The sequence below is a fragment of the Babylonia areolata genome, chromosome 5 (assembly GCF_041734735.1).
Source record: "Babylonia areolata isolate BAREFJ2019XMU chromosome 5, ASM4173473v1, whole genome shotgun sequence".
In the NCBI taxonomy this organism is placed as follows: Eukaryota; Metazoa; Mollusca; class Gastropoda; order Neogastropoda; family Buccinidae; genus Babylonia; species Babylonia areolata.
Genome location: NC_134880.1, coordinates 34,658,114 through 34,678,445, shown reverse-complemented (window position 1 = coordinate 34,678,445; position 20,332 = coordinate 34,658,114).

Sequence of the window (20,332 nt, the reverse complement as noted above, 5' to 3'; positions counted from 1 at the left end):
ACACACACACAAACGCACACATCACACTCATCAACACCTCTCTTATCTGTGTGTGTATATATGTATGTGTGTGTGTGTGTGCATATGCATGCATACGTGCGTTCTTAGCGAGAGACATCCACAGAGAGAGAGCACAGACGTATACAGGAAGGAGCTAAGGGGGGGAATCATAAACTTTTTTATGCATGGTAGGCCTCCAAATGTTTACTTCAATCTGTTACTGGATGATCTCACGAGTGTTGCCAACAGAAATATTGATGCCGCACGCGGAAAGATGAGGATTATAAAGACAATAACCAACCGCTTGTGGCCAATATTACACCGAGATACAGTGCTCATAAAAAGTTAAGAACTACACGAAGACTTTCATAGTTTGCTTCTCGGGGATACGATGAAATGAATGAATGATATGGATACTTACACAGCATATATCCTCGGTCAGAGACCAAGCTGTAAGCGCTTTACAAACACAGAGTCATTTACACAACAGGCTTTCTAGGTAGAGCCGACTGGCGGCTGCCACTGGGTGCTCATCATTCATTTCCTGTGTCATTTCGCATTGGGTACTGACTTTTGCCACATCGGTAGCACAGGGTCGTCATTTGAAACTGTTTCATATTTGGCACAGACATGTTTCATATCAGGAGCATGAGGTCCGAATATGAAACACTTCTTTTTCATTTTTAAAACAAAGTTCTCCTTATTTGTTTTGGATTTTAAAAGCTTTTTTCATGTTTCACCGCGTTTTTATATCCGTTCTCATTCTTGTATGTTTTGAATGAGTAGGAATAACACGTGAGCCATGAAGGTTTCGCCATGGCGGGGGTAAAAACGGTCATACACGTAAAAGCCTACTCGTGTACATATGAGTGAAAGTGGGAGTTGCAGCCCACGAACGAAGAAGAATAAGAATAATGAGAATCACTCACGAATAAACAAAAATAAAAACAAACTACTCTATATATTTGAAAAGATATAAGATCCAAAGGAAACGATTGTTCTCTCTCCCTCTCTGTCTCTCTCTCCGGTGTGTGTGTGTGTGTGTGTGCGTGTGTGTGTGCGTGTGTGTGTGTGTGTGTGTGTGTGTGTGTGTGTGTTATTTTTACCATGCTCGTGCCATTATGTAGTATAGTATTCGCATTCTATGACCTTACGTAGCATTGTGTAGTGCATGCAATGATATACATAATGTAGTTTTGTGTAGTGTAGACCCTGTTTCAGGGCGGGGACTGGATGAAAAAAAAGCGCGCCAGTGCTTATCGATAATAAAGAATTTGTCTTGTCTTGTCTTGTCTTCTCTCTCTCTCTCTCTCTCTCTCTCTCTCTCTCTCTCTCTCTCTCTCTCTCTCTCTCTCTCTCTCTCTCTCTCTCTCTCGGTATTTTTTCTCTCGTTTTTGTTTCCATTTTTGTTTTAGTGTGTTTGGTTTTTTTTGCTGTTTTTGTCATTCTTTTTCTACCTTTATTGAAAATTCTTTTAGGGGTGAGCTAGTGCTCTAATTGATTGTTTCAGACACCTTGAAATGATAAACTTATCACTGTTTTTTAATCGTTCCTTATGGGTCTAATCATGCCTTCATATTCAGTTCAGAACAGTTACTGCAGTGCTGTTTTGTTTTGTTTTGTTCTGTGTGTGTGTGTGTGTGTGTGTGTGTGTGTGTGTGTGTGTGTGTGTGTGTGTGGACCATAGAGGGGGAGGATGAGAAGGAAAGAGGGATAGGAATGAAGGGGGTGGGGGTGTGCCTGCGTGCGTGTGTGTAGGAAAGGACTTAATCTTTTATTGCGCTATACCATACCTGAAACTCACTATTTGTGTACCCTTCTGGCAGGGCGCTGTATCAGACCCTGTGACTCACAATTCACACAGGCCTACTTTGGGGGATGTGTGGGGCCCCCTGTAGCGGGCTATCGCCTGTGTCCCACGTCACTTAGCCCAGGCCTTTTTTAAGCTCATCGATCACAAGACACGTCACACTCGCTCTGTCACGGGTCATCAATAAAACACTGTGTGAATAAAGCCTGGCAAAGTTTGGTGTCTGTGAAATCTTGTCTTCTTTTTTTCTCTTTTTTTTTTCTTTTTTGTCTCATTTTGTGCTACACTGCCCTGCCATGTTCCATAGAAAATAATTATATAACATTGTTCCTACACTGGATGAATATCAAAAGTATTGAACTGATCTCAGTGAACTGAACTGAGTCGAACAATGGAACTCAGCTGATTGCTTTCGGATTTGTTCTGGAGAATGTATTTATTCTCTCTCTCTCTCTCTCTCTCTCTCTCTCTCTCTCTCTCTCTCTCTCTCTGTCTCTCACTCACTCACTCACTCTCTTGCCCTCTCTCTCTCTCGCACAAGGGGTGTGTGTGAATAAAATTATGACCACTCAAACTATATTGAGACACCTCTCTCTTGCGACAGAGCATTGGAACACGCATTTGGTTAGTCAGGCTTTGACCTGCATGGACGATATGGACTGACGCTCCCCGTGACAGACTGAGTTGTGTGTGTGTGTGTGTGTGTGTGTGTGTTTCTGTTTGTGCGCGCGCGCTCACACGTGTGTGTCTGTGTGGGCGTGGTGGTCGTTAAGCAACGCGTCAGATGGACTAATTAGCTATTGGCAGGTGAGCACTTCAGTTCCTGAGTGTTTGGTTTCCACAACACACATCACACCGGGTGTACACACAACCTGCAACTGCCTCTTGATCCCTTCATCCCCCATCCCACTCACCCCTCACTCACGCTCCCAACACACCAGTCACTGGTCACCCCTCCCACAACCTCCTCCCACCCCCTCCTCAACCCCACCACACACTGAGCACACCAGTCAGTGATTAACGACCCCTGTTCCACCTCTCCCATTCAAGTGCAAAGAACACCAAGTCAGTGGTCACTATGACTCGTGACTATTTTCCTCACACTTTTTCCTCTGTGTCGTCATAGGTGTGCGACCATTCTCTGTTTTGTGTTATGTTGTGTTGCGTTATTGTATTGTATTGCATTGTATTGCATTGTATTGTATCGTATCGCATAGGTATTTGTATTGCATTTTGTATGGCATTGTATTGCATTGCATTACATTGTATTGTATTGTATTAAATTGTGTTGTAATGTATTGTATTGTATTGCATTGTATTACTTTTTCGCCACAACAGATTTCTCTGTGTGAAGTCCAGGATACTCTCCCCTGGGACAGCACTTCACAACAACACAGCGCCACTTTCATTTTTCCCTGCATTCTGCCTGCAGGTGTTGCGCTTATTTTGATATCAGTGTGGATCTCTCTCTGGAATTTTTGACAAGGACAACCCTTTCGTTGCCGTGAGTTTTCTTTTCGAGTGCTAAGCGCTTGCTGCACACGGATTCTCCGTTCATCGTTTCATCAGAAAGACTAACACCCAGACCACCACTCAAGGACCAGTGGGAGCATGGGGGAGGGGGAAGGAGGAGGGGGATACAAAAATCCCGGTTCATCCATGGGAATGGAACTCGTGGACATTTGCTTCCCAGCCGAGCATGTAACCACTGGACCACCGCTGTGTCCCTTTCCCTTCTCCCTGGTCACCACTTCACAGCCACATGATTGGGTGACCACCGCTGTGTCCCTTTCCCTTCTCCCTGGTCACCACTTCACAGCCACATGACTGGGTGACCACCGCTGTGTCCCTTTCCCTTCTCCCTGGTCACCACTTCACAGCCACATGACTGGGTGACCACCGCTGTGTCCCTTTCCCTTCTCCCTGGTCACCACTTCACAGCCACATGACTGGGTGACCACCGCTGTGTCCCTTTCCCTTCTCCCTGGTCACCACTTCACAGCCACATGACTGGGTGACCACCGCTGTGTCCCTTTCCCTTCTCCCTGGTCACCACTCCACAGCCACATGACTGGGTGTCCACCGCTGTGTCCCTTTCCCTTCTCCCTGGTCACCACTTCACAGCCACATGACTGGGTGTCCACCGCTGTGTCCCTTTCCCTTCTCCCTGGTCACCGATTCACAGCCACATGACTGGGTGTCCACCGCTGTGTCCCTTTCCCTTCTCCCTGGTCACCGATTCACAGCCACATGACTGGGTGTCCACCGCTGTGTCCCTTTCCCTTCTCCCTGGTCACCGATTCACAGCCACATGACTGGGTGTCCACCGCTGTGTCCCTTTCCCTTCTCCCTGGTCACCACTTCACAGCCACATGACTGGGTGACCACCGCTGTGTCCCTTTCCCTTCTCCCTGGTCACCGATTCACAGCCACATGACTGGGTGACCACCGCTGTGTCCCTTTCCCTTCTCCCTGGTCACCGATTCACAGCCACATGATTGGGTGACCACCGCTGTGTCCCTTTCCCTTCTCCCTGGTCACCACTTCACAGCCACATGACTGGGTGACCACCGCTGTGTCCCTTTCCCTTCTCCCTGGTCACCACTTCACAGCCACATGATTGGGTGTCCACCGCTGTGTCCCTTTCCCTTCTCCCTGGTCACCACTTCACAGCCACATGACTGGGTGTCCATCCCTGGTGTTTCCCAGTTCTTTCAAAATCGTAATGTCCCAGTTCTTTGCTCTTTACCAGATTCCTGACGGATTCATTGCTCAGTGGTGTTTCTGTATGGTTTCTCTCGTTTCTTCCTGTTTTCCCCACTTCTTTGATCGAGTTACTTCATTACAGCTATCACTGGTTTCCCACTGGCTTCCCTTTTCCGTTTTCCATTTATTTTTATCAATTTCCCGATATCTGTTTTGGGGGTTCCCTTTTATTTCGTGTGTGTGTGTGTGTGTGTGTGTGTGTGTGTGTGTGTGTGTGTGTGTTTCAGTTCTTTGTTTTGCTTCCAGTTCTCTCGTCTTCATTTATGTACATTTTTTCTTATTCAAAAGCTTCCTCTCTCTCTCTCTCTCTCTCTCTCTCTCTCTCTCTCTCTCTCACACACACACACACACACACTCTCTCTCTCTCTTTGTCTCTGTCTCTGTCTCTCTCTCTTTTATTTACAAAAAAAAATTACACCGATTTTCTTCACAGCAACAACTCGCTCTCTGCTTCTGCTTCTTTCCCATTCAGCTTGATTGTCCTGTTCTTCGTCACAACATCCAACATTCAGTCTCTGTAGCCTGCTTCGCTTTTTCGTCTTTCTATAACCTGTTACCCACTTATATGGATTCCCCATTCATGTGCCCTATTTCCCTCTTCTGTTCAACTTTCCCCACATCGGCATCCCATTTCCCGCCTCTTCATCCAACATGTGTTCTCTATTTTCCATTTGGTTCTAATCTCTGTGTCCCATTTCCCATGTCTGTGCTCTGTCTCGCATTTTCTGTTCCGTAACTGTTTCCCACAGTTGTTCCAATCCTCTATACCCTGTTTCCCATTTTTGCTCCCTCATGTATTTTCCACCTGTTCCCGACCACCGCGCCATATCATCACTTCCGTTCCCCAAGTCTCTACCCCATTTCCAGCTTCCCTGTCATATTTCCCACCTCTTCCTCATTTTGTACCCTATTTCCCACTTCTGTATCCTATGTATCGTTCCACACTTAAGTAGCCTATTCCACACTTCAGTTCCCAACTCTTAACCCTGTTTCCCACCTTCGTACCCCGTTTCCCATCTTTGTACCCTGTTTTCCATCTCTGTACCCTGTTTTCCATCTCTGTACCCCGTTTTCCATCTCTGTACCCCGTTTCCATCTCTGTACCCCGTTTGCCATCTCTGTACCCTGTTTTCCATCTCTGTACCCCGTTTCCCATCTTTGTACCCTGTTTTCCATCTTTGTACCCTGTTTTCCATCTCTGTACCCTGTTTTCCATCTCTGTACCCCGTTTCCCATCTCTGTACCCCGTTTCCCATCTCTGTACCCCGTTTGCCATCTCTGCACCCCGTTTCCCATCTCTGTACCCCGTTTCTAATCTCTGTACCCCGTTTTCCATCTCTGCACCCCGTTTCCCATCTCTGTACCCCGTTTGCCATCTCTGCACCCCGTTTCCCATCTCTGTACCCCGTTTCCCATCTCTGTACCCTGTTTCCCATCTCTGTACCCTGTTTCCCATCTCTCTACCCCGTTTCCCATCTCTATACCCTGTTTCCCATCTCTGCACCCTATTTGCCATCTCTGTATCCCGTTTCCCATCTCCATACCCTGTTTCCCATCTCTATACCCTGTTTCCCATCTCTGTACCCCGTTTCTAATCTCTGTACCCCGTTTCCCATCTCTGTACCCCGTTTCCCATCTCTGTACCCCGTTTCTAATCTCTGTACCCCGTTTTCCATCTCTGTACCCCGTTTCCCATCTTATACCCCGTTTTCCATCTCTGTACCCTGTTTCCCGTCTCCGTACCCTGTTTCCTACCTCAGTACCCTGTTTCCCATCTCTGTACCCTGCATCCCGGCTCCGTACCCCGTTTCCCATCTCCGTACCCTGTTTCCCATCTCCGTACCCTGTTTCCCATCTCCGTACCCTGTTTCCCATCTCTCTACCCCGTTTCCCATCTCTATACCCTGTTTCCCATCTCTGTACCCTGTTTCCCATCTCTATACCCCGTTTCCCATCTCTGTACCCTGTTTCCCATCTCTGTACCCTGTTTCCCATCTCTGTACCCCGTTTCCCATCTCTATACCCTGTTTCCCATCTCTGCACCCTATTTGCCATCTCTGTATCCCGTTTCCCATCTCCATACCCTGTTTGCCATCTCTGCACCCTATTTGCCATCTCTGTACCCCGTTTCCCATCTCTATACCCTGTTTCCCATCTCTGCACCCTATTTGCCATCTCTGTACCCTGTTTCCCATCTCTGTACCCCGTTTCCCATCTCTGTACCCTGTTTCCCATCTCTATACCCTGTTTCCCATCTCTGTACCCTGTTTCCCATCTCTATACCCTGTTTCCCATCTCTGTACCCCGTTTCCCATCTCTATACCCTGTTTCCCATCTCTGTACCCCGTTTCCCATCTCTATACCCTGTTTCCCATCTCTGTACCCCGTTTCCCATCTCTGTACCCTGTTTCCCATCTCTATACCCTGTTTCCCATCTCTGTACCCCGTTTCCCATCTCTATACCCTGTTTCCCATCTCTATACCCTGTTTCCCATCTCTGTACCCCGTTTCCCATCTCTATACCCTGTTTCCCATCTCTGTACCCCGTTTCCCATCTCTATACCCCGTTTCCCATCTCTATACCCTGTTTGCCATCTCTGCACCCTATTTGCCATCTCTGTACCCCGTTTCCCATCTCTATACCTTGTTTGCCATATCTGCACCCTATTTGCCATCTCTGTACCCCGTTTCCCATCTCTGCACCCTATTTGCCATCTCTGTACCCTGTTTCCCATCTCTGCACCCCGTTTCCCATTCCTGAACCTTATTTACCATCTATCCCCGTACCCTATTTTCCACCTTTGTACCCTATTTTCCACCTCTGTACACTATTTTCCACCTCTGTACCCAATTTTCAACTCTGTACACTGTTTTCCACCTCTGTACACTATTTTCCACTCTGTACCCTATTTTCCACCTCTGTACACTATTTTCCACTCTGTACACTATTTTCAACTCTGTGTACACTGTTTTCAACCTCTGTACCCTATTTTCCACCTCTGTACACTATTTTCAACTCTGTACATTTTCCACCTCTGTACACTATTTTCCACCTCTGTGCACTATTTTCAACTCTGTACATTTTCCACCTCTGTACCCTATTTTCCACCTCTGTACACTATTTTCAACTCTGTACATTTTCCACCTCTGTACACTATTTTCCACTCTGTACACTATTTTCCACCTCTGTACACTATTTTCCACTCTGTACCCTATTTTCCACCTCTGTACACTATTTTCCACTCTGTACCCTATTTTCCACCTCTGTACACTATTTTCCACTCTGTACACTATTTTCCACCTCTGTACACTATTTTCCACTCTGTACACTATTTTCAACTCTGTACCCTATTTTCCACCTCTGTACACTATTTTCCACTCTGTACCCTATTTTCCACCTCTGTACACTATTTTCCACCTCTGTACACTATTTTCCACCTCTGTACACTATTTTCCACCTCTGTACACTATTTCCCCACTTCTGTTCCCTTCGTTTTCTGTTTCTGCAACACCCCACCACTATAATATGTTCTATTTGCAGTTATTTTGCACGGTTCCATCTCACTACTTATTCCCTTTTCCTCAATTGTATTATATTCGCCACTTCTGCACCACTATCTCACATCTACTCCTCCCCCTCTCCGCCCCCCACCCCCTTCTCCATCCACCCCTCAATATTTTTGTCAGCTTTCCACTGTTCCACTTCATTCACACACAACCTCTCTCCGTTTAACAATTTTGTCCACCGTTCTTTTTCCCCGCCTCATGTCGTAAGAGCGGTCCAATGAAGGGGCGGTCAGGCACGAAGAACCGGATCAGTGAGTTGCAGAACTTGTTTCGCGAACTTCGCTTCAGTGGGGAGTCAAGCGACTGATCTGGATCAGTGGAGTCATACGCTTTCCCTTGTCCCGTTAACTTTTGGAACGTGTATCTTGACTGTGGACGGCGTGTGTGGGGCTGTGGTGTTTTGTGTTATGTGTCATGTCGTATCGTGTTGTTGGTGGTGTAGTGTTATGTTGTGCTGTGCTGTGCTGTGTTATGTTATGCTGTGCTGTGCTGTGCTGTTTGTGTTGTGTTGTTGTTGGTTGTGGTGATGGTGATTTTGGTTTCCTGTGTTGTGTCGTGAAGTAGTGTAGTGTAGTGTGTCGTGTCGTATCGCAGGGCGGTTTGATGTGGTGTGGTGTGTCGTGACGTGTCGCGGTGTGGTGTGGTGTGTCGTGTCGTGTCGTGTAGTGTCGCGGTGCGGTGTGGTGTGGTGTGTCGTGTCGTGCTGTATCGTGTCGTTGTGTGGTGTGTCGTGTCGTGTCGCGGCGTGGTGTTGTGTGTCGCGGTGTGGTGTGGTGTGTCGTGTCGTGTCGTGTCGTGTCGCGGTGTGGTGTGGTGTGTCGTGTCGTGTCGCGGTGTGGTGTGTCGTGTCGTGTTGTGTCGCGGTGTGGTGTGGTGTGTCGTGACGCGTCGTGTCGTGTCGTGTCGCGGTGTGGTGTGTCGTGTCGTGTCGCGGTGTGGTGTGTCGTGTCGTGTTGTGTCGCGGTGTGGTGTGGTGTGTCGTGACGCGTCGTGTCGTGTCGTGTCGTGTGGTGTGTCGTGTCGTGTCGCGGTGTGGTGTGTTGTGTCGTGTCGCGGTGTGGTGTGCCGTGTCGTGTCGTGTCGCGGTGTGGTGTGGCGTGTCGTGTCGCGATGTGGTGTGCCGTGTCGTGTCGCGGTGTGGTGTGCCGTGTCGTGTCGTGTCGTGTCGTGGTGTGGTGTGTCGTGTCGTGTCGCGGTGTGGTGTGTCGTGTCGTGTCGTGGTGTCGTGTCGTGTCGTGTCGTGTGTCGCGGTGTGGTGTGCCGTGTCGTGTCATGTCGCGGTGTGGTGTGTCGTGTCGTGTCGTGTCGTGTCGCGGTGTGGTGTGTCGTGTCGTGTCGTGTCGCGGTGTGGTGTGGTGTCGTGTCGTGTCGCGGTGTGGTGTGTCGTGTCGTGTCGTGTCGCGGTGTGGTGTCGTGTCGTGTCGCGGTGTGGTGTGGTGTGTCGTGTCGTGTCGTGTCGTGTCGCGGTGTGGTGTGCCGTGTAGTGTCGTGGTGTGGTGTGTCGTGTCCTGTCGCGGTGTCGTGTCGTGTCGTGTCGTGTCGCGGTGTGGTGTGCCGTGTCGTGTCGTGTCGCGGTGTGGTGTCGTGTCGTGTCGCGGTGTGGTGTGTCGTGTAGTGTCGTGGTGTGGTGTGTCGTGTCCTGTCGCGGTGTCGTGTCGTGTCGTGTCGTGTCGCGGTGTGGTGTGTCGTGTCGTGTCGTGGTGTGGTGTGTCGTGTCGTGTCGTGTCGCGGTGTGGTGTGTCGTGTCGTGTCGTGGTGTGGTGTGTCGTGTCGTGTCGTGTCGTGGTGTGGTGTGGTGTGTCGTGTCGTGTCGTGTCGTGGTGTGGTGTGGTGTGTCGTGTCGTGTCGTGTCGCGGTGTGGTGTCGTGTCGTGTCGCGGTGTGGTGTGCCGTGTCGTGTCGTGTCGCGGTGTGGTGTCGTGTCGTGTCGTGTCGTGGTGTGGTGTGTCGTGTCGTGTCGCGGTGTGGTGTGCCGTGTAGTGTCGTGTCGTGTCGCGGTGTGGTGTGGTGTGTCGTGTCGCGGTGTGGTGTGTCGTGTCGTGTCGTGTCGCGGTGTGGTGTGCCGTGTCGTGTCGTGTCGCGGTGTGGTGTGTCGTGTCGTGTCGCGGTGTGGTGTGTCGTGTCGTGTCGTGTCGCGGTGTGGTGTGCCGTGTCGTGTCGTGTCGCGGTGTGGTGTGTCGTGTCGCGGTGTGGTGTGGTGTGTCGTGACGCGTAGTGTCGTGTCGTGTCGTGTCGCGGTGTGGTGTGCCGTGTCGTGTCGTGTCGCGGTGTGGTGTGTCGTGTCGCGGTGTGGTGTGCCGTGTCGTGTCGCGGTGTGGTGTGGTGTGTCGTGACGCGTCGTGTCGTGTCGTGTCGTGTCGCGGTGTGGTGTGCCGTGTCGTGTCGCGGTGTGGTGTGTCGTGTCGCGGTGTGGTGTGGTGTGTCGTGTTGTGTCACGGTGTGGTGTGGTGTGTCGTGTCGTGTCGTGTCGCGGTGTGGTGTGTCGTGTCGTGTTGTGTCGCGGTGTGGTGTGTCGTGACGCGTCGTGTCGTGTCGTGTCGTGTCGGGTCGCGGTGTGGTGTGGTGTGTCGTGTCATGTCGTGCTGTGTCGTGTCGTTGTGTGGTGTGGTGTGGTGTCTCGTGTCGTGTCGTGTCGTGTCGTGTCGCGGTGTGGTGTGGTGTGTCGTGTCGTGTCGTGTCGTGCTGTATCGTGTCGTGTCGTGTCGCGGTGTGGTGTGTCGTGTCGTGTCGTGGTGTGGTGTGGTGTGTCGTGTCGTGTCGTATCGTGTCACGGTGTGGTGTGGTGTGGTGTGTCGTGACGTGTCGCGGTGTGGTGTGGTGTGTCGTGTCGTGTCGCGGTGTGATGTGGTGTGTCGTGTCGTGTCGTGTCGCGGTGTGGTGTGTCGTGTCGTGTCGCGGTGTGGTGTGTCGTGTCGTGTTGTGTCGCGGTGTGGTGTGGTGTGGTGTGGTGTCGTATCGTGTCGTGCTGTATCGTTTCGTGTCGCGGTGTGGTGTGTCGTGTCGTGTCGTGTCGTGTCGTGTCGTGTCGCGGTGTGGTGTGTCGTGTCGTGTCGTGTCGTGTCGTGTGATGTGGTGTGGTGTGGTGTGTCGTGTCGTGTCGCGGTGTGGTGTGGTGTGTCGTGTCGTGTCGTGTCGTGTCGTGTCGTGTCGTGTCGGTGTGGTGTGGTGTGTCATGTCGTGTCGCGGTGTGGTGTGGTGTGTCGTGTCGTGCTGTATCGTGTCGTGTCGCGGTGTGGTGTGGTGTGGTGTGTCGTGTCGTGTCGTGCTGTGTCGTGTCGCGGTGTGGTGTGGTGTGGTGTGGTGTGTCGTGTCGCGGTGTGGTGTGGTGTGGTGTGTCGTGTCAAGGTGTGGTGTGGTGTGGTGTGGTGTGTCGTGTCGCGGTGTGGTGTGGTGTGGTGTGTCGTGTCAAGGTGCGGTGTGGTGTGGTGTGTCGTGTCGCGGTGTGGTGTGGTGTGGTGTGTCGTGTCAAGGTGTGGTGTGGTGTGGTGTGGTGTGGTGTGTCGTGTCGCGGTGTGGTGTGGTGTGGTGGTGGTTTCTGGGAGTGAGTTCCATAGGGTGGCGCCTGAGTAAACCAGAGTGGATTTGAACAAGTCAGTTCTTAGGATTGGGATGTGGACTTTGGGGGGCCGGGGGTGTAGGCGTTCCTTGGTGAATTTACAGAAAATGTGTCTGTTAATGTTGGTGGTGCGTTACCTGTCATAATATTTTGCATCATGATTCCTTTTAGTGGGAGAAAATTCGCTTGTTTATAGTCTGAGTCTAAAAGGGAAGTCGTTTTTAGGGAGTACCAGCATGAGCCCCTGTTTTTGAAGATTCAGTAATGGCTTCATGGTGTTCGCACTTGCGGAGTCCCATAGTGTTGATGCATTATCTGTTGCAAACTGGATGTGTGCTTGAAAAAAAATTCCGTGAATGAAGGTCAAGGAATGTTTGATTTTGAATAGTTGATGTGTTTTCTGGGCTGTCTTTTTGTAAAGTGAATTTATGTGAGGATTCCAAGTAATATTGTTGTTAATTATGATCCCCCAAACTTTATGATCACTGACCTGTTCAGTAGGTTCACCTTAAATTTGGATGGAAGGAAGATTATATATAATGTTTTGCCTCTTTTGTCTGGTTGAGATTAACATGCATTTTTTTTTTTTTTTTTTTTTTTTTTTTTTTTTTTTTTGTGAACAGACATGTGGTATAGTTCGGTCTATCTAACGAGTTCATCAGTACTTTCTTGTAAGTCTTTTGCGAGAGCGTCAATGTCAGTATGAGAAGTGTGGGTTGTTGTATCATCCGCAAAAAGTTTGCAGACGGATTTCATATGGAGCGGCAGGTCGTTTACATACATTAAGAATGGTAAAGGGCCTAGAATAGACCCCTGAGGAATGCCATAATCAAGTGTTGTTGGTGCGAGACTGATGTACTCATTGTCACGCATTGTTGTCTGTTTGTCATATAGGATTTAAGCAAACTAAAACTATTGGCTTTACAGACCATAGTTAAAGGTTTTTTTTAAGTGAGAGGTTGTGGTCTATCAAATCAAATGCTTTTTTTTTTTAAATCAACGAATAAAACACCACAATATATATTGTTATTGACATTGGTGAGTCAGTCATCTACAATGTTGACGAATGCTGTGTGGCAGGAATGCTTTTGTCTGAAACCAGACTGAGCTGGATGTAAAAGCTCATTGACATAAAGTGATGTGAAATATGCTTGTTTATGTGCTTTTGCAGTGGTTTTCAAAGAACAGAAATAAAGGAAATTGGCCGGTAGTTTGGAGGATCGGTGGTGTCCCCTGATTTGTTAATGGGAATAACTTTTGCTTTCTTAAATGCGTTCGAAAAGTAGTTTTTGTCAACACACGGATTAAAAATACACATAAATGTGTCCATAGTAACTGGAGCGACTAGTTTAAGAATTCTGCTGTCGATGCCATCCAGTCCGCGGGTTCATGTCTGTTTCAGTTGGATAAGGTAGTTATAGACTTCAAATACTATTATGGGTGGAATATCTAATTTAATTGAAGTGTTTTTATCACGACAATATAATTTTATTTTTTCAAGGTCATTCAGTTTTTTTGTAATCTGTGGTAATAATTTTCTTGGCTGTTGTGGAAAAGTGTTTATTTAGTTGATTCACAGAGTTGATCACGGTTGATTTTGACGAAGATTGCTTGTTGGTGAGTTGGTTTATAGCTTGCCACACTGATTTGGGGTTTTCTTTCGAGGATAATAAGTCTCGGTAATATTTCCTCTTTGCGCTTTTGTGAGTTTATTGCATTTCTCAATTTGTTCGATTTTTCGTGGTAGCCCTGCTCTTTAAGATAGTCTCTTTCAACTCTTTGGAACACCAAGCTGGTTTAGGAGTGTGTTTGACTCTTATAGTTTTCAGTGGGACGTGTTTATTATATATTTCTGTAAATATTTCGATCCAGTGTTCTATTGCTAGATCGGGGTCTCTTATACTGATGAAAGTTTGGAGAGAGAGAGAGAGAGAGAGAGAGAGAGAGCATGAGAACGTTCGTGTATCTGAATAGGAACCCATAAAGTATGATTACTCACTTCCACAATATACAACATTATTCGTTCGTTCGTTCATTCTCTCTCTCTCTCTCTCTCTCTCTCTCTCTCTCTCTCTCTCTCCCGGTCCCTCCCTCTCTCTATGTATTATAACAGCCAAACGAAAAAGTTCATACGTTTGCCGTTAAGCGTTTCCTAAATGTTCCTCTAACAGAATGGTATGCGGTGAAACTGGTATGTACCCTTTGTATATCCGTGCATACTGAAAAAGCATTAGACATTGGTTAAAACTGTTAAAATTACCGATGACAAGATTATGTAGACATGTTTATGAAATGTTATTGCAGCAGCACGAGAATAGGAAGTGTAACTGGGTATCTAATGTTCAGAAACTACTGACTGTAAATGGGTTTGGTATTGTTTGGTTAAGTCAGGAAGCAGGGGATTACAACGCATTTATTTCAGAATTCAAGGATCGCCTGGTATGAATATTCCAACAATGCTAGCCTCAGACTCATCAAAGGCGCAATGAAAATTACTCCAGTGTCAGCAATGGGTCACACAATCTTCAGCCTGCGAACGGGACACTGTCAGCTCCTCTCCTATCTCTACCGTCTGAAGATATCCCATACTGACCAGTGTCCTTGTGGCACAGGCCCACAGACCCCCTCCCACATCCTGCAGTCCTGCCCAACCTTCCACGCCCTGAGACGCCAGGCATGGTCCAGCCCGGTGGAGCTCCATGAGAAACTTTGGGACCGCCGTTCTCACCGGACAGAAAATCAAGCGTGGCTAGGGAACGCGGAAGAAGTATATTCCAACAAAACTGGCACGGTCATATGGAAGAGAATGAAAAGTATACTTCGTTTCTTTCTTTTAATAGTAATTTACAGCCTGAAAATATCTGTATATCATAACACATAAACGGCACAGAGATATGCTGGCCAGATTTCGTACAAGGACACTGGTTTGAATGCAAACAGAAAATGGTTCACATCAGGCACAGCAGAAACCAACACGTGCCCAGTATGCAAAACAAATTCTACCGAAGACAAATGCCACTTTGTGTTTGCATGTGAAGCGTACAAACCCATTAGACAGAGGTGTAACCTCTTTAATGCGCCTGTTATCAGGAGGCAGAACTTGGTTGGTGTGTTAACAGCTGATAATGACGAAGTAATTAGATCCTTGGCTAAATACATTGCTGAAGCTAGTATAGCAATGAAAGTTTTGGTTTCAGTTTGAAAACATTCTGCTGATAGTTCACACAGATTAATTATTTCTTCTTAATGTGCCTGATGGTTTATTTATTGAACAGTACCGGTGACATAACTTATGATAAGGTGTCGGCTTATTTTGGTCTGTTTTGTATGTGCATAAATGGAGATCGCACATACGCTGAGAGACTGTTGTCTGCATGTGTAGAATAGTCTAATACATTTCCTTGTTTTTGTTAATGCTTTGTTTGTTTTGTTTTGTTGACAATACCCATGAAATTGTGAACCCCATGTCATTATGACATTTATGCTAATGACATTAAAGAGTTTCAGTTTAGTTCCTCTCTCTCTCTCTCTCTCTCTCTCTCTCTCTCTCAAGGCCTGACTAAGCGCGTTGGGTTACGCTGCTGGTCAGGCATCTGCTTGGTAGATGTGGTGTAGCGTATATGGATTTGTCCGAACGCAGTGACACCTCCTTGAGCTACTGAAACTGAAACTGATCTCTCTCTCTCTCTCTCTCTCTCTCTCTCTCTCTCTCTCTCTGTGTGTGTGTGTGTGTGTGTGTGTGTGTGTGTGTGTTGTCCCCCGCCCCCTCTCTCTCTCTCTCACGAACCCACGCACGCATACAACACACACACACACACGCGCGCGCGCGCCCGCGCCCGAAACACACATACACACACTTTCACACACACGCACACAAACCCACATACACAAACACACATATACACACACATACACGCCCATGCACACACGCACGCACATGGACACGCACATGCACGCACATGGACATGCATACCACGCACGCACCTGCACACACACACACACACACACACACACACACACACACACACACATACACACACACATGCACACACACACACACACACACACACACACACACACACACACACACACAGAGAAACGCAACAATAACAACAGCAACAACAGCCTAAAGTATGATGTTTGTGTTGGCACGAAGAATGGATATCGATTTACCGCTGGTGCTGGCAACTTTGTGACTGTAGAAATTGTGGCGGTCAATCGTTGAATGCTAGCCTTTTTTTTTTTCTTTTTTTCTTTTTTTTCCCCCGATTATCTGCACCGTTTCAGTGGTATTAATATAATTCCCCGCTCGTTCCACCCCCCACCCCCCCGACCCTCCCCCGTTCCCCCTCCCCTCCCACCCCCACATCGCTACAGACAACTATATGCATGTCAGGTGGCCAGGAAGCCATACACAAGAGGAGACCCTGCACTACTAGTCAGTCGCGTCGGTGTTATTCAGCAGTGCCTGTTCTGATTTATCATACGCCACCTGCTAAGCCCCTCACTCCCACCCCTTACCCCCCACCTCCACCACCCTTTTTTTTCAAAATTATCAGTTCCTTTCATTTTTTAAAATTTTCTTCTTCTTCTTTTTCTTCTTCTTCTTCTTCTTTTTTATTTTTTTTTTATACTACTGACGACAATTAAAGACGCAAAATCAGACTGAATGAGTGTAAAAGTGAAGATCGCCACCACGTCCCTCCAATACAACGACAGACCCCCCCCCCCCCACCCACCCCCCCACACACACACACACACACCCCTCCATGATTCTACCGACACCGAACACCTTGACGGGACTCACTCTAAGCACGGACGTGGAGAGGGGTGGGAATTGAGGTCACCGTGAGAGCAGGGCATGGAAGGTCACATATCTTGGGACAATGTTTGCTAAATTGATGATGGAGGAGGAGGAGGACGAAGAAGAGAACGATGACGATGTTGCTATGGAGGTCCATTTTGAAAGTATTGGACAAGGCTGTACTCTATGCTTCCTTTCATAAAATATCTCGGCGTTAACCAGGCCCGAGAGATCCAGACAGTTGTGTTGGACGGGATGAGAAACACACCCAAAGATGCATAGGGGAAGTGGCTGATACCATTTAATCCCATAGCACACTCAACTCTGGAAGGAGCCGACCCCGGGCCGAAAAAAAAACAAGACAAAACAAAAAACAACAACACAAACACGCAAAAACAAAAACAAACAAACAAACAAAAAACAACAACAAAAACCCACCAATGCTGGGAATCGAACCTGGTCCCACCAACCGATAGCCCGCGACGTTAACGACTTCGCCCCGGCGGCTGGTAAATGCTAACGATTTGGTTTAGACAATGCAAACCACACCAAGGAACACATGCCTAGGGGCAGCTGGTGCCCAGTTCACAGGGAATAAATAGAATGACCTCCTGCCATTTTGTGTCAGCTCACAATCAGCACTCATGGTATTATTAATTGCCGCTCCCCCGATCAGTGGTATTAATCCCACTGATCAATTGGGTACTGATTATTAAAAGAAGAAGAAGCGGCTTTGTCGTCATCTATGGAACTGCCAGCTCTATTGTATTGTTGGCAGGCGAGATGTGACACTTCAGACACAACTGTGCCATTCTGTCAGTGAAGGGACAGGTCGATATGGCCGAGATGGCTGCACGAGCTGTCAGCACTCAGCCCCGGGCTGTGCAATCAGGGCAGCCTGCAATGATCACTTTCATCGTGTCACCCTGTCCTCTCCCCCCTCACACACACACACACACACACACACACACACATCAGAAGATCACGAGGTGGTAATCTCGATAGCAAAATTGATATCAGAAGCTATGAAGATTAGCAAAAAAGCACTACAAGCATAACTGCGAGGTCAGATAGGTTTAACATTTTTTCCCCGTAGCCAGTGTTGGAATTTGTTGCAAGGAGCATTGATAGATGAATGAACGGAGTTATTATGTGTTGGTGGCCTGATGGTTACTATCGTTTTCTTCTTTGAGAGCTGGATGTAAAAAAGCAGCTGTGCTTACTCCACTACCCTCGTGAAATAAAAATTCGTTTCGTTTCGTTTCGTTTCTTTCTTTCTTTGTGGCCTCAGTTGCATGCAAGATCACGGAGCGCATTGTTTCACTCTTTTTTACTTTCTTTCTTTTTATTAATTTTTTTTTAAAGTGCTCGGTCGTCACGTGTCTTTCTTCACTGGCCGGAAACAAAGAAAGAAACAAACAAAAACAAGGGGAAAAGGTTGCTATCATTTTTCTTCAAAGAAGGAACTTCGTTCAGTTTTTTCATTTGCTTTCACCATTTGTTTACTGTAATAGCTTGTTATAAAATGAAATTATGTTGACACATTGACCCATGCCACAAGGAGCTCACGGCCAATGACATTAAAGTGTCAAAGCCCCTCTCTCTCTCTCGTCGCACACAGGCAAAAAGACGGTAGGGAGATGCACAGACAGGCAGGCCGGCATACAGGCAAACAGGCAAGCAGGCAGACATACAGACAGGCAGGCACACAGATAGGAATGTAGACACACAAGCAGGCAGGCAGGCAAGCAGACATACAGACATAGAAACAAAGACAGACAGACAGACAGGTATCAAATTCTTATCATATTGACATAGATACGATTCTACCAACAGAACTTCTGTTGCTACCTTATGTCTGCCTCTCACGTCCATGGACTGAATCCCCTGTTCATGCAGCTTGTCGTCGGTGCTGACAGTGGTCGGTGGTTCAACATTTCCACCCTGAGGACGTGAGGGAGTGCTGACCGATCCACTTCTTGGAGCTGTGGGTGCGTATGTGGGTCTATAGCGCACAGCTGACATGGCAACCGTGTCCACACACACACACACACATGTCTCCACAACAGTTAATAGTTTACTTCGATGAATGTCAGATTTACATGGAAGCAAGGACTTTTGAACACTCACTTCTTTTCTCCCTGGCATCACTCTTTTGGCCGATGAAGCGCCTGGTCTCAAAGCCCCGTAAGGACTCCACTGGAGTTGGCCCAGAAACACTCCCCTCGTAGTTTAATTATTTCAGTGCAGTCCTTTTTTCTTTTCTTTCTACTCCACCACATGCGCCATATTAACATGTAAAACACGTGCCCATTGGAATAGCTATATTTTCGGAAAATCAAGACAAATATTTTGTTTAAAAATCAAGATAGGTAATAGATATGTGACCAAGCACGCTATGCTTGCTCCAAAACTGCTCACACACCAGCTACAGCAGACGACAGTTTTCCCTCCTTACCCGCGCCCAGAATGTGTGACGTCACTCCGCTTACATCATTTTGTTCTGGCCAGACAGCCTGCTCACGGCCGGCCCAGTGTCGCATCGTGGTACGTCATTGGCTGAGAGCAAACTTGTGTTTCTGTTCCACCGTAATTAATTAATAACTCTTTTGTCAGATCAGTAAACTACAAGTATTATTTACTAGCAGAATCGTCGCAATTCCATCTTTAAGTCTATTTCATTTATGTTTGCCTACGTAAACTGATTTAACGCAGTTTGTAATTTTCAGCGACGAGCTCGTTAAAACTGACCCTGTTCAGGTGACTTAAATTAAGATTATAAATTCATCTTAAATAACCAACACTTCATTTTATACTCATTATAAAGTAGGTGTTGAGCTCTTTCTTTTGCAACTTATCCGACGTAAATCGGTTCAGGAATCATTTAGAAATCTGTCACTGAACACCATTAAACAAACACAATTGTCATTAGTGACGATCTGCTTGCAAGCACACGTGACGGCCTTTGTGGTCCGCTTAACTTGCATAAATTGGCACAGTGAGTGATGAGTGGTCATTTTCATACCTGGTCAGTCATCTGACCAGAGCCTGCTGCCTCTCTCTCTCTCTCTCTCTCTCTTGCTGTGTCGCGAGCAGCGTGTTGTGTCGTGTGTGTTCCCACAACGGCTGACACCTCGCTACGTATTGCTGTAAGTACTAGTGTGTAGAATGTGTTGATTTGTAAATTGTATTATTCGACACAGTACTTGTGTTCATATAAGTATGTTCAGTTATTGCTTTGTTCAGTTAATTCTTTGTTCAGTTATTGCTTTGACATGTTAGTCACAGCTCCGCTATGATTGATCTAAATAATTGCCATGTCGTCATCTGCATGGAGCAGTTTTCCATTTGATTCTTGACGTCACAGTCAGTGACGTCTCTGGACACTAATAGTTTGTTCCAGTATATTCTAGTGGGTGCATATGATGTGTTCTTTCTCATTTGCTATCACTGATGGTTACAGTGTTTCACTGATTCTCAGTACTCTAAGATGTGTGTAGTATTCTGCTGTTGTGATTACAAGATAGTGTTGGATTAATACCAGTTATTGGTTAAAGCCACCTGGTATGTATCAGTCTGTTAACTGTAATTTAGTTATCATGCTCTCTCCTATAGGGCTTACTCCAGTATAGTGCAACATGATAAACTGATTCATTTGAGTCACTTTGACACAGTATAAGCTTTATCTAATCTATACTGTCAGTGTACTTTCACCAAGTCAGCATTGCTTCAATCACTTTAACTGCACTATCAAATGTATTAGGATTGTCATTTGATGTCAGCGTTTGGTCTTCACACATTTGCATTATGTTGTTGCGTATCCCAAACCC